This window comes from Pinus tabuliformis, chromosome Q (assembly GCF_031772625.1).
Source record: "Pinus tabuliformis cultivar Carrire ecotype Pingquan chromosome Q, CPIR1, whole genome shotgun sequence".
In the NCBI taxonomy this organism is placed as follows: Eukaryota; Viridiplantae; Streptophyta; class Pinopsida; order Pinales; family Pinaceae; genus Pinus; species Pinus tabuliformis.
Window position 1 is genome coordinate 535,498,355 of NC_142296.1, and position 12,516 is coordinate 535,510,870.

At 38.9% G+C, this 12,516-nt stretch overlaps 1 pseudogene; it reads right to left on the minus strand.

Annotated features, from left to right (window-relative positions):
• Positions 1–11,477: 11,477 nt before the first annotated feature.
• Positions 11,478–12,074, minus strand: LOC149220558 (pentatricopeptide repeat-containing protein At4g02750 pseudogene; annotated as a pseudogene).
• Between the last annotated feature and the right edge of the window lie 442 nt (positions 12,075–12,516).

Genomic DNA, 12,516 nt, shown 5'->3' on the forward strand with positions numbered 1-12,516 from the left:
TCATCCATAACTGCACAATCCATCATAGGCCTTCCTCTGACTGCATGCACCACCTGTACAATTTGGATGATTATACAACTGATAGTACACTGCCCTTGAACTCCAATATCAAATGGGTAACTCGTAAAGAACACATGCATGAGTTATTTATGGTTGAATTATCAGTTAACTCGTTGAACACTGAGGTTGCACCCCATTGTTAGACCTCCTACTAGTTCCTCCAATATTTGGAACTAGTTTAACTGGCATTAACTCAGTTTAACGTAATTAAATTATTACAACTCAAATTAAACTCAAACAGGGATCCTATAAAGTAGGAGACACTCTACATGACTCAAGTTAGACTCTCAACTCGAATTAATTGAGTCAACTAAGTCAAACTAACTTAGTTAACTCGTACAAGCTGTCATGTGATGTGGAATTACAAATTTTCTCCTAATTAATTCAAGGGAAAATTAAATCAGGATTTTCTTGTTTCCATTTTCAACACTCCCTATAAAAAAGAAAGGGATTCACATCTACCCCAATCCAACACCTTTGGAATGTACTGCATGCAACACCTCTCACTGTTGTTGTTGCTACTGCAACATTTGCAACTGAGAATAATAAATAAATAAAAATAATCATTGAATAAATCTGCAATTATCTATTGGGAAAATGGTGTTGTTGTTGACTCTTCTACTAAGCATCCTGCTTTGTTGTCAACACTTCTCTACGCTCCTCAGTATCTGACTGACATTGATCCTCATGCTATTGAATATTGTGGCCCCCCGTAGCAAGGTAATGATCCATGAGGAGAACACCTCAATGGACCCTGCCCAAATTTCTGTAACTGTGGAACTATTGCTTCACATCGCCCCACCTCACACATGGAGGTATGGTTGCATGTGCTCCATCTGCCCACCTAGCTTGAAATTCCCCCCTACTAGAGGACTCCGCTTGAGTGGATGTTTCCACTTTGTCTCCTCTCTACTTCTCCAATTATGGCTGCTCCATAACTTGCTGAGGCTGCTTTTGAGGCTCCATTTTGAGAGGTAAATATTTAATTCTCCCTCTCAACCACCAAATCTCTAACCTTTGCCTTGCTCCTCAAGGCTTTGCATGCATCTTTGACCTCAAGTGCATACAGTTTTTTGACTCGCACACTGATTTGCTTCACCTATCCTGTGGCAATGTGTCTAAGGAAAACATCCCTTTGCTAAATATCACATCGAAGCCACGGTCTTCCAATACTGTAACAGAAATAAGATTCTTCTTTAGACCCGAAACAAACATCACATCCTTGAGTCTAAGAGGGGAGAAAGATTCCCTTTAAAAAGTAATTATATTGATACTGGTCACGCTATACCTCCCGTCGTCTCCAAACTCAATGTTTTACTTAAGGTCTTTCTCTTCCAAGTCACTGAAGAGATCTTTATTCCTTGTCACATGGAACGAGGCACTATTATCGAGATACCACATGATTCCCATTACTATGATTTCCATGCATGAAATGAGAGTAAAATCAAGCTTGAAGTGTGAAGCTAGAGCTTCACCTACTACTGCTAGCACAAGCTCCTTCTTGCTTTCCTTCTTCCATGGACATTTCGTGGCATAGTGCTCGAATTCATGATAGCGAAAGCACTTGATGTTGGAAAAATGTTTCTTCTTGCCCTCCTCATGTTGGGACTTATTTCCCTTGGATTTATTTCCTTTGCTGACTAATGCAAGGTCCTCTTCGTCTTATTTGGATGAGGTTCCATTTCGGTTGCCCTACCTTATTTCTTCATGCACTAGATTGGACCATAACTGTTCGCAACTCGGTAGTTTGTATCTATCATTCACAAAATCATGACAACTATGCCAACTCTTGGGACGACCTAACAGAGCTAGAACTACCAAATCTTCTTCAAGGATAGTCACACCAACCCCACCAAGTTCATCATGACACTGTGTAAACTTTCTCAGGTACTGTGGAATTGTGTCATTCTTTTGCATCTTGATACTACGAATCTTGTCCTTTAGTGCCAGATTCTTGTGGTCACTTTTGCTCTTAAACAAGTCAGTCAATGTTTTCCACATCACGATGGAGTTTCTTTCCCGTGGAGATTCGAGACAATATGATCTCGAACTCCCTCCAATATGATCCTCCTCACTTTAGCCACATCCTTCTTCCACTGAGCGATATCCTAAGCATCATATGTTGGGGGTTTAACTACATTTGTCTTGATGTATTATAGTAGTCCACTATCATATAATATTGACTCCATACGGATCTTCCATGCCACAAAATTCATGGTTCCTTCCAGAGCATACTCGAGCCTGAGTCCGGTGGAAGTCATCTTCTTGGTCATGGAGAAAACCCGCAACACTGATCTTGTATTTCGAACCTCCTACACAAACTTTGAATTCTCTTGTCTATTGTGATTCTAGCTCTGATACCATGTAGAAATTCCATGTAGATTCAAACTGTTAATTGCAATTTACTTAAACAATAGATTTGAATCTACTCTACCAATTGTGAAAACAATTAACGATCGCGAAAGCACGAAACATACAAGAGAAAGAGTTAAATCAACACATTATACAATGGTTTCCTGGGGAAAGCCACAACTAAAAACCCATGATATATGTATATTGAATTAGTCATAAAATATGAGAAGATTACAATGCTTTGCTCAAGCCCAAGCAACCTCTGCACTATCTCTATCTGTCTCACTGCTTCCTATACAAGCCTTGGCAAATACTTAACCAATTTTATGCTTTCCCAAGTCCTAATTTCCTTATGTTGTTTCCCTGGGAATTAATCCCTATTAATTATGGAAATTCCTCATCCATAATTTGCGCAATGCTCATCCATAATTTGCACAATCCGTCATAGGTCTTTCTTTGACTGCATGCACCACCTGTACAATTTGAATGATCATACAACTAATAGTACACTACCCTTGAACTCCAATCTCAACTGGGTAACTCATAGATCACACAAGCATGAGTTATTTTTGGCTGAATTATCAGTTAACCGGTTGAACACTAAAGTTGCACCCCACTGCTAGACCTCTTACTAGTTCCTCCAATAGTTGGAACTAGCTTAACTAACATTAACTCAATTTAATTGAATTAAATTATTACAACTCAAATTAAACTCAACCAGGGCTCTTATAAAGTTGGAGACACTCTACATGACTCAAGTTAGACGCTCAACTCGAATTAATTGAGTCAACTAAGTCAAACTAACTTAGTTAACATTGTATTAGCCCATGAGGCTTTGGATTGACGGTGAATGGGTGCACTGTTAAGGCACTCCTTGCGATAGGTCACTGGTTCAAATCCCTCGTGGGTGCTTACCTACCAAAAAAAAAAACTTAGTTAACATTGTACAAGTTGTCATGTTTTGTGGAATCACATTTTTTCTCCTAATTTAATTCAAGGGAAAATTCAATAAGGATTTTCTTGTTGGCATTTTCAATAGCTACCTTAGATCTCGGGTCAGCATAGTAACCACCTCCTTCTAACTCGTGTTGTGGGTTGAAATTAGGAGGGGGTGTGTTACAAGATCAATGCCTTTCGCCAACAACTCGGTAGCAGTTGACCAACATTCTATTCTTGACCAAGGAAGTCCAGTAACACCAATCCAAGTTCACTCAATTGGAAGATGAATTGAACTGGATTTGTCGTCAAATTGCAAACTTGCAGTATCAGCGACATCCATATGAAAATCAAAGCACAAGTAGTAGTGCCGCTAGTGGCCCTTCAGACAAGGTGTCCATTGATTCTCCTCTATAAGCTATGCATGCTCAATATAAGTGCATTTTGTTAGGTGTTCAATTATGTCGAGCATACAATAGTAATAGTTTTTGCATATAGTACAACTATAGTAGCAGGATTGATGTAAATTTTGAATCTCTTCTCGTTATTTTGTTATAAATTAATTAACGAAGCAATGAAATACATGAGATATTGGAGAAACACAAATACATAAATGCATAAAACAAGAGAGACACGGATATATGTGGTTCACCCAATTTGGGATACATCCATGGAGAAACAACCAATCCTTCCTTTATATTATCAAAAAAAATGAAAGGATATAGCCTATGACATATCTGTTGCAATTTCCTCTTCGCTCTCACACAACCTCCTCTCTCTCTCTCGCTTAGAATAATAATACACAACCATGATACAATACCCTCGTATAAACCAAGAGTCGCTTTCTAGGGAAAAAACCTAAATTAACATAACTTCTACTGTGAGATCATTTGTCTAATGAACGACCCATATTAACTATGAAATTACAATATTTTACAAGGAAAATTTTCATCTATTTTTAACTTTGGGGGCCCTGTCCCCGAACCCCCGCCAGAGTGGCTCATTAAAATTAGTCATCCCCCCCCTATTAATGGCTATAATACATGTGACATTTCCACCCCATTTAGGAACTGAGGTCCAACACGGCTAAGACCTCTGAATCAATAAATTAATTAGGCTCCATACCCAACATATTTTTTGTTGTTGCTGCTACAACACCCTCCAAAATTTTGCTATATTCAAATTTTGGAGCCTACTTTCTAACATGTGAAGTGTCGCTTTAGTCATCAAGTGTCGTTTCATGTTTCTACACATGTTCTAAGTGTCCACGTTCCTTTCTAAGTGTCGTCGAATCATTAAGAGTAAAAATGGTGTACTTTGGAGTCATAATACACTTCCTAGTCACAAAACGACACTTTTGGTAGACACGGCACATACTTTGTCTATTATACTTGGAGAATCTTTGGAAACTAGCATTTTGATGTATACTTCTTAGTATTGGGTCCTATCTAAGTTTTACTAATGAGTTGAGTTGTGTCGTGCTTGGTTTTATTCCTAACTCAATGGGTTTTTCAAGGTTTCACCCTTCCAAACTTAGACAGTTTTTTGACTTTGCAAACATGCCCTCTACGCTAGGAGAGCACACTGTGCACTCTCAAGGCCTATTGAAGACCCTTCTTGTTATTTGAAGCTATTGCCTACACCAAACCTAAGCCTTCCTCCCTGTCCAACGCACAATGCACTCCCATTCATCAAGACCCCTTCCGTGTTGCTTATTTATGTGCCTTGTGCCAGAAAGGCCTTAAGTCTCCTAGTTGAGTACACTACGTACTCTTAGTGGGAAATCAAGTCTTCCCTTGTGCCTTGTTCCTATTCCTTTCACCCTCCTTGTGGCCCTGGATCTTCCTTCTAAGCACACAACGCATCCTCATGCCTTGTTGTTGCGCCCTACACCCTCCATTAGGCCCTCTCCTTCTCTAGTTAAGCACACAACACATTATCAATGATTAATGAATCCCCTCCTTGCCTTTTGCAAGTGCGCCCTGTGCTCATAAATCTCTCTCTCTCTCTTCGCTTGGCGCACTGCAGAGCTATAAACAGAGAATTTACATGAAGCATGATAGATAAGAGATTTTTGGGCTAATGTTTGCTTGCCATGAGTGATCTACATATGAACATGTTCAATGAAGAATAAAAAATATCCGTGAGGAGTTTTGACAAGAATTGTTTCCTAAGGGAGCATCCCAAAGACGAAGGCGCCATGTTGCGACAATTGAAAGAACAATGGATCTCAATGATTAAAGTGACTCATGAAGACTCCAAGATCTCTCAAGACCCTTTGGAGGGTGGAAGACAATCACAGTGCAAGATTTGTTATGAGTATTGAATACATAGTGGCAATGTTGTCACTTCTCAAAGAACTCTATGTACAAGTCACCATGGGGCCAAGTCATCAATGTCTATGACTTGTCGTGTTGTCGTCACATGATGATGTAATTTTAGCAATTATTTAAAATGTAAATATTGGGAAGTCCAAGAGTCACATATGGACAAAAGAGCCACATGGAGGAGTCCAAAAGTTACATAGAAGTTAAGACGTCATATAGAAGTCCAAAGGTCACATTAGAAGTCTAAGAGTCATGAGGATATGAAAAGGCATTCCTCTTGTTATAAAAGAGGCCTCATTATTCAAAGAGAGGACTTTTAGCCTTGGCTTCTCCACCAAAGCATTAGAGAGGAAGATAGTTCTTATGGAGAGAAAGTAGTGGCTTAATGCTCCACTATTGGATTTAGTGGTTCATTATATTAATGTATCTTGGAACTTTCACCTAATATTTGAAGCTCATTAAGCCAACACATTTTCTTGCGTATATCGTGAATTTTTTAGAATTATCCTTGGGATGTTTGTGGTATATGTTGGCATTCATATGTACTAAAGAAATTGAACTATTTCAGTGGCTTTGGTGCTCATCTAATTGAATATGTGTTGTATTTGTTTTCATGATCGTTGATTCTATGCGAACTATTTCGCTTAATGGTTATCGATTCTTTCCTATGCATATGCGCATGTCTTTACTAGATTAGTATTATTAATTTTTTCTAAAGACTCACTTTTGTTTCCTTCCGGCAAAAGAACCTTGATACAAATTACAATTGAACATTTCATAAGGGACACTTACTTTCTCATTCAAAGGTACATGTATGTTGCTCTCTTATGCTAACAGTTGTCTTCGACATGTTTAAAAGATATTTTCATGGTTATTAATTAAGTTTTTTTCCCATTGGTAGTTTATAAACCTTGTTTTTTATAACTCATGGTATTTGCAATATAATAATATATCAAATAGTTAATGGTATGATCTTTAAAAATTTTAACCATTGGTAGTTTACAAGACCTTGGTTTTTGTAACCCGTATTATTTGTAATATAATAATAGTAATATGTGAAAAAACATTATTTATGAGGCATGGTTTCCTTATTATGAAGCAGGTTATGGGAGTTGGTGTAGTAGAGGGTTCAAAATCTGAACAAGCACAAGGGTCTTTCCTGAGCCCGTGTCACTGGGAATCTTCTTCGGTGACACTTTGATTCAGTGTGGTTGTGTCGAGCAGTGGATAGGTATATGGTTGTCTTCAATAGGTTTGGGACCTGAGTTCGAGCGTGGATTCTTTGCGGCTCCAGGGTGTCGAGGAGGTCCCTCTAGGATTTAGGGCTTCGATTCCCTTTGCATGTAGTTGGTCGTCAAAGCGTGGAAAGGTGGTAAGTACGTAAGGCACCGCTCTTGTACTTGGTCCAGTGGTGTTAGTCGTTTTTTTGTTTATTTCTTTAATAAGGGTGGTAGAGGTGTCGTTTGGTGTTGGTTCGATGGTGTGTTTGTGGAGGAGTGTTCTATTGGCCTGGGAGCCATGCTTGAGTCTGTTCTTGGGGGGTGATGGTTGCCTGGAGTTTCAGTTTTGTGATGGGTAAGCGGTTTTGTTCTCGGGAAGTCTTGTGAGAAGCCTGAGTGAGCTCTCGAGCACCTCCACCTCTATGAGGACATTTTGATTCAATGAGAGATGGGCTGGGGACGGAGGGAAAGAAGTGCGTTTGGGTGGTTGGGAGAAATTGGTTAGCAGTGGTGGAATAGACCAGTGTCTGGGGTGAGTGTAGGCTTAGGGCTTGGTTTCTATGTACAGGCGGGCGGGGTGGCAGGGTGGGGGGAACCTTAGTTGTCTCTCTATTTCGGTGCATATCTTTGGGATGATGTGAACCTCTTTGGTGTCACGTGTGTCTTGGGATTGAGGTCGGGAGAGAACTGCAGGTGTTGGGTGGTGGTTGTGTGGTTTGTTTTCTTAGGGGGAACGCATGTTGTAGCAAAGGGGTCAGGCCCGCAGAGGTGGAATTTCCAGGGATGGTGAAGATTCATTGGGAGGTGGCCATGCTAGCGGGGAAGCTAAAGCAAGTAGGGACAGAGGGAGTTGGACAATGAGGTATGGCCAGCAGGGGCGGGCTTGGAGAACTCTTGTCGATAACTTACATTGCTAGCTAGCTTTAGGCTCTCTCGACACAGATTTGAGACCTTTCCAATAATCACCATGATGATAAGAGCGAGGTCATCAATTTTCTGAATGACATTCAACATAATCAATGGGACTTAATGGATCATGTGACCTTGGTGTAGTGTAGCCAAAGGAGTCTCCACGAGAGGTTGGACCATATTGAGGGATGCCTTGGACATCTAAAACATCATGCACATGAGGGTCCTCCTCTTCTGGACCAGTTGGGTAATCAACATGATCAACTTCCTCCAAATTAGTTGATGTTGGGTTACATTTGTATTTTGCTACCCTTTTGGTGTCTTTTTTATGGTTTCATGTGTAAAGTTGTTAAATTTTGGTCTAAAAGACAATCCTTTTGTACATCCCCCATAAATATGGTAGGAGTGATTCCAGGAGGAATGCAATGACCAAATATATCATGTACATCATTTTGACGAATTAATAGAAAATGTTGATCGATAAAAAGAAGAAGAAGTGAAAAGATATAACTTTTAAGTGAAAAGGCATTATATATATGTATACTTTGACAGTGCCACCCACCTCTCTATAGGGTAGGGGTTGTCATATATTTGAATCAACTTCACTTTCTCTACAGTGGATTCTCAATTTGCAGAGGCATTGACAATAGGTGGAATTCACTTTGTTGTGCCACCTTCAGATTGCTAAAATGAAGAACCTCAATAGAATACATGTCCTTGGGGCCTCTAAATTAGTAATCAAATAGGAAAATCAGAGAAATATAGTTCAAAACATTTGATTGGACTCTATTATACTCGAAATTTAAGATCTAAAATCTTCTTTCAAATGGATCACATACAACCATATTATGAGAGAACTCAATGAGGAAGTTGATGCTCTTTCGAAAGAAGCTTTACAACTTCCTCTTGGACACTCTAAAATCTATGAATACAACGATCGGTAGGTAATCGATGCAATGTAAGTCCATATGTAATCTCTCCTTTATTCTCTATCACATTTTTTTATTGTTATCTCTTTTTGGAAGGTTTATTGCACGAAAGATACACACAATTGAAACTGAAAATGTATTGAGACATAATACAACATATGATATTAGCAAGTTGTATAGTTTTAACTATCATTGGCATTTTGAAGGTATATGATGTAATAGACCACAATATATATATTTCATCATGAATATATAAAGTTTTTTTCTTTGAACGTGCACACACACACACACACATTAGACGAGCCCCTTTCAGGAGCTCACTTGGCAAGCCTATGAAAATGTAAAGTAAATGTGAGTATACCCATGATTGTGTGTTGTTGGGCCAGTTAAAATGGATTAAAGTGTTGGTTCTTAATACTATTATATATATTTTTAATGCCCCACTTAAATCTTATCCTGCAAATTTTATTAATGTTTACATTATTTGAAAATATTGAGAAATATTGGTCTAATATAAAATTCATGATTTCTATTATTCAAATTCCCAACTTACCTTCTCAAATTGAATCTTAGGTAGGATATGGTCTCTTTCCATTATTTCAAATAATATATATATTCATCTCACATTCCCCAATGTACCCTCACATTTACTAGGGAGAAGACATGGTCCTCTCCAACTAATTATCAATATATATATTCATCTCACATTCTCCAATGTACCCTTACATTTACTTGGGAGAAGAAATAGTCCTCTCCATATATATATATATATATATATATATATATATATATATCTCACATTCCCAAATGTACTTTCAGATTTACTTGGGAGAAGACATGGCCCTCTCCCATTAATTTCTCAATTTTATATTCATGTCAAATTTCCAAATGTACTCCCAGCTTTACTTGGGAGAAGAGAAGTCAACTGTAAGGATGGATGAGAAGTTAATGACATTAATGAGAGGTGGTTGAGATGGAGAAGAGAGGGGGGGTATAGAAAGGGAAGGGGGAAGGGAAAAAAGAGAATGTTGGGTCTTGCTTATGATTTTGGGGTTGGTTGTGATTTTAGGATTTGCTGTGATTTTTGGAGACCTTAGGAACATGTGGAGGTTTCTTGGGTTGTTGACAGGAGGGAAATAATGTTCATCTTGGTCTGGATCATTCATCTTGGACACACATATTACATCTGGTTGGACTTGAGCTCGGAGGGCTAGGGAACCTGTGGAGGTTTCATGGGCTAGGGATTATTTCCTAGTTGGCTGGGAGGTAAATCCAGTTGGGTCCTTCAAAAGGAGCATTCAGCAGGAGCAGCAGGTCAAAGGCATCTCCACCAGCCACCGGTATAGATATTATTCTATAGATTACTCATGTAAATTTTATTAAAATGAAATGTTCACCATAAGTTATAAGGATTAGAATGTAAATGATAAAATTTTATTTGTATAGAAGTCTTGTAAGTAAGTAAACTATTGCCTTTTATTGCATTTAAATTCATTAGAAATAGATCTGTTAGCAGACCCTAGGATAGGGCTCTTACACATGGTATCAGAGCTTTGGTTCAAAATCTGGACCCAAAGCCCACTAAACTCAATATTATACATGCTAGAAGGAGGGCTTGAACCTCCAACCTTGAGGTTAAGCTGTTGTGGTAATACTTGAAAAACATGCATCACAGCCACACAAATATGGCCCTAACTCAACATCCTCCAAACACAGACTGCTTGTGCAAGGTCTTCGAGCTGTGGCAATCCTCATGCTATGTGAGGGGTAACACTCACCACCTATGACAATTTGCTACAATCTTTTTTTTTCCAAAGTACATAGTTAGCACTAGTAAGCATATATAATGTAGGAAAACATTATGCCTAAAGCAGCAGAAATAGAAAAACAATGAGAAGAAAAAAAAATTAGAAGGAACCTTTGTATTGCTTTGATTTGAAACAAAAGCATGGTGCCACTGCTACCGATAGAGAATGCTCTCTTTGAACAATACCTGCTAAACGAGTAAAAGCAAATGAACCTTAAACCTTTTCAGATAACAAGAATCCCAATGAAGCTTTTGATCTCGTGAACAAGCATGTGCACCAGTGTGCCAAAATGTAGAGTGAATCTTTATGGTTCTGATATCATGAAAACCCAGGGATAACCATATACCAGATTTGCTGACATTTACAGCAAACAGGCGAACCAAAATAGTTCTCTATTGTATTAAGAAAAAAGGATCACAATGGATATAAAAGTCGTTGGCCGATAGTTACACCATGCGGATAAGATAATTCTCCAAATCTGGAAATTCTCAATCTTATTTCATGCATAGTAAAAATTAAAAACATGCTGACTACTACATGCATAACTGCAAACTAACACGCAAACGATGCCAACCTAAGCTAACGTAACAGATCCCAGTGCTTGTCAATTTTAAGTGAGAGTGGGCCAGGTTTATTATAAAGGTATTGTTGTGCACTTATGCCACCAGAAAGCAGAAATTGCTCCCTGTACACTTTATCAATGAATGGAGCAGTTAATCAGTCCTAAATGTCGTTCATTTTATGATACATTTGGTTCGAACTCTCGACCTCAGGATTTCTCAGAAGCTATGAGACCTACGCGCTAACCAACTGCGCCACCACTTTTTTATTTCTTATTTGCATAGTTAATTCCTCTAGCTTTGCATAGATCTCTTCACTTTGTGGGTGCAATCTATCTCCTGAGGCAAACATATGCATTTTATTCTTGATTTCAACCTAGCTTTGTCCTAGATCCTTCCTCACACCCCGGTCTTTCATCAATTTTCTTACTTCTGCTACTTCATCCCACCTAGCAGTAGCAGCATATATGTTGGACATCAGGACATAATTTCCAGCATTTTCAGGTTCCAACTCAAAAAGGTTTTTAGCTACACATTCTCCTAGCTCTACATTGCAATGGATTCTGCAAGCACCAAGCAAGGATCCCCAAACAGAGGCATTAGGCTGAAACAACATTTTGTTGATAAGGGCATGTGCCTCATCCAAATGCCCAGCCCATCCAAGAAGGTCAACCATGCATGCATAGTGCTCCATGCTGGGTATTATTAAATATTCTCCACTCATGGAATCAAAGTATTGTCGACCCTCATCAACTAGGCCTACGTGGTTGCACGCAGACAAAACACCAATAAAGGTAACATGATCTGGATAGATATCTTCCTTTTGCATTTGCTTAAAAAATTGGAGAGCATCCTTACCATGACCATGAAGCGCATAACCAACAATCATTGCATTCCATGAGACAACATCTCTTTGAGAGGTATCCATAAAAACTGGTTTTGCAACTTTTAAATTACCACATTTTGCATACATGTCTATAAGGGCATTCCTCACAAATACGTCTAAGTCAAACCCATTTCTACTTACATAACCATGGATCTCCTTACCCTGTTGTAGAGCTGCCAAGAAGGCAAATGCTGGGAGAACACTTGAAATTGTTGCAGAATTGGGTTTGACGCTTACCAATTGCATTGAGAAAATAATTGCACAACCTCATCAATATGTCTGTTCTGAGCATAGCCTGCAATCATCCCATTCCATGTAATCACGTCCGATTTTACCCCCGCTAATTGCATTTGGGTAACTAGTTTTAAGGCATCATCACCATGCCCATTGTGGGCATAGCCTGTAATCAGCGCATTCCATGTGATTACATCTGGATGTATGCCTGCCGCTTGCATTTGACTAAAGAGTCTCAAAGCCTCATCACAATAACCACTCTGGGCATATCGGGATATCACTGTGTTCCATGCAA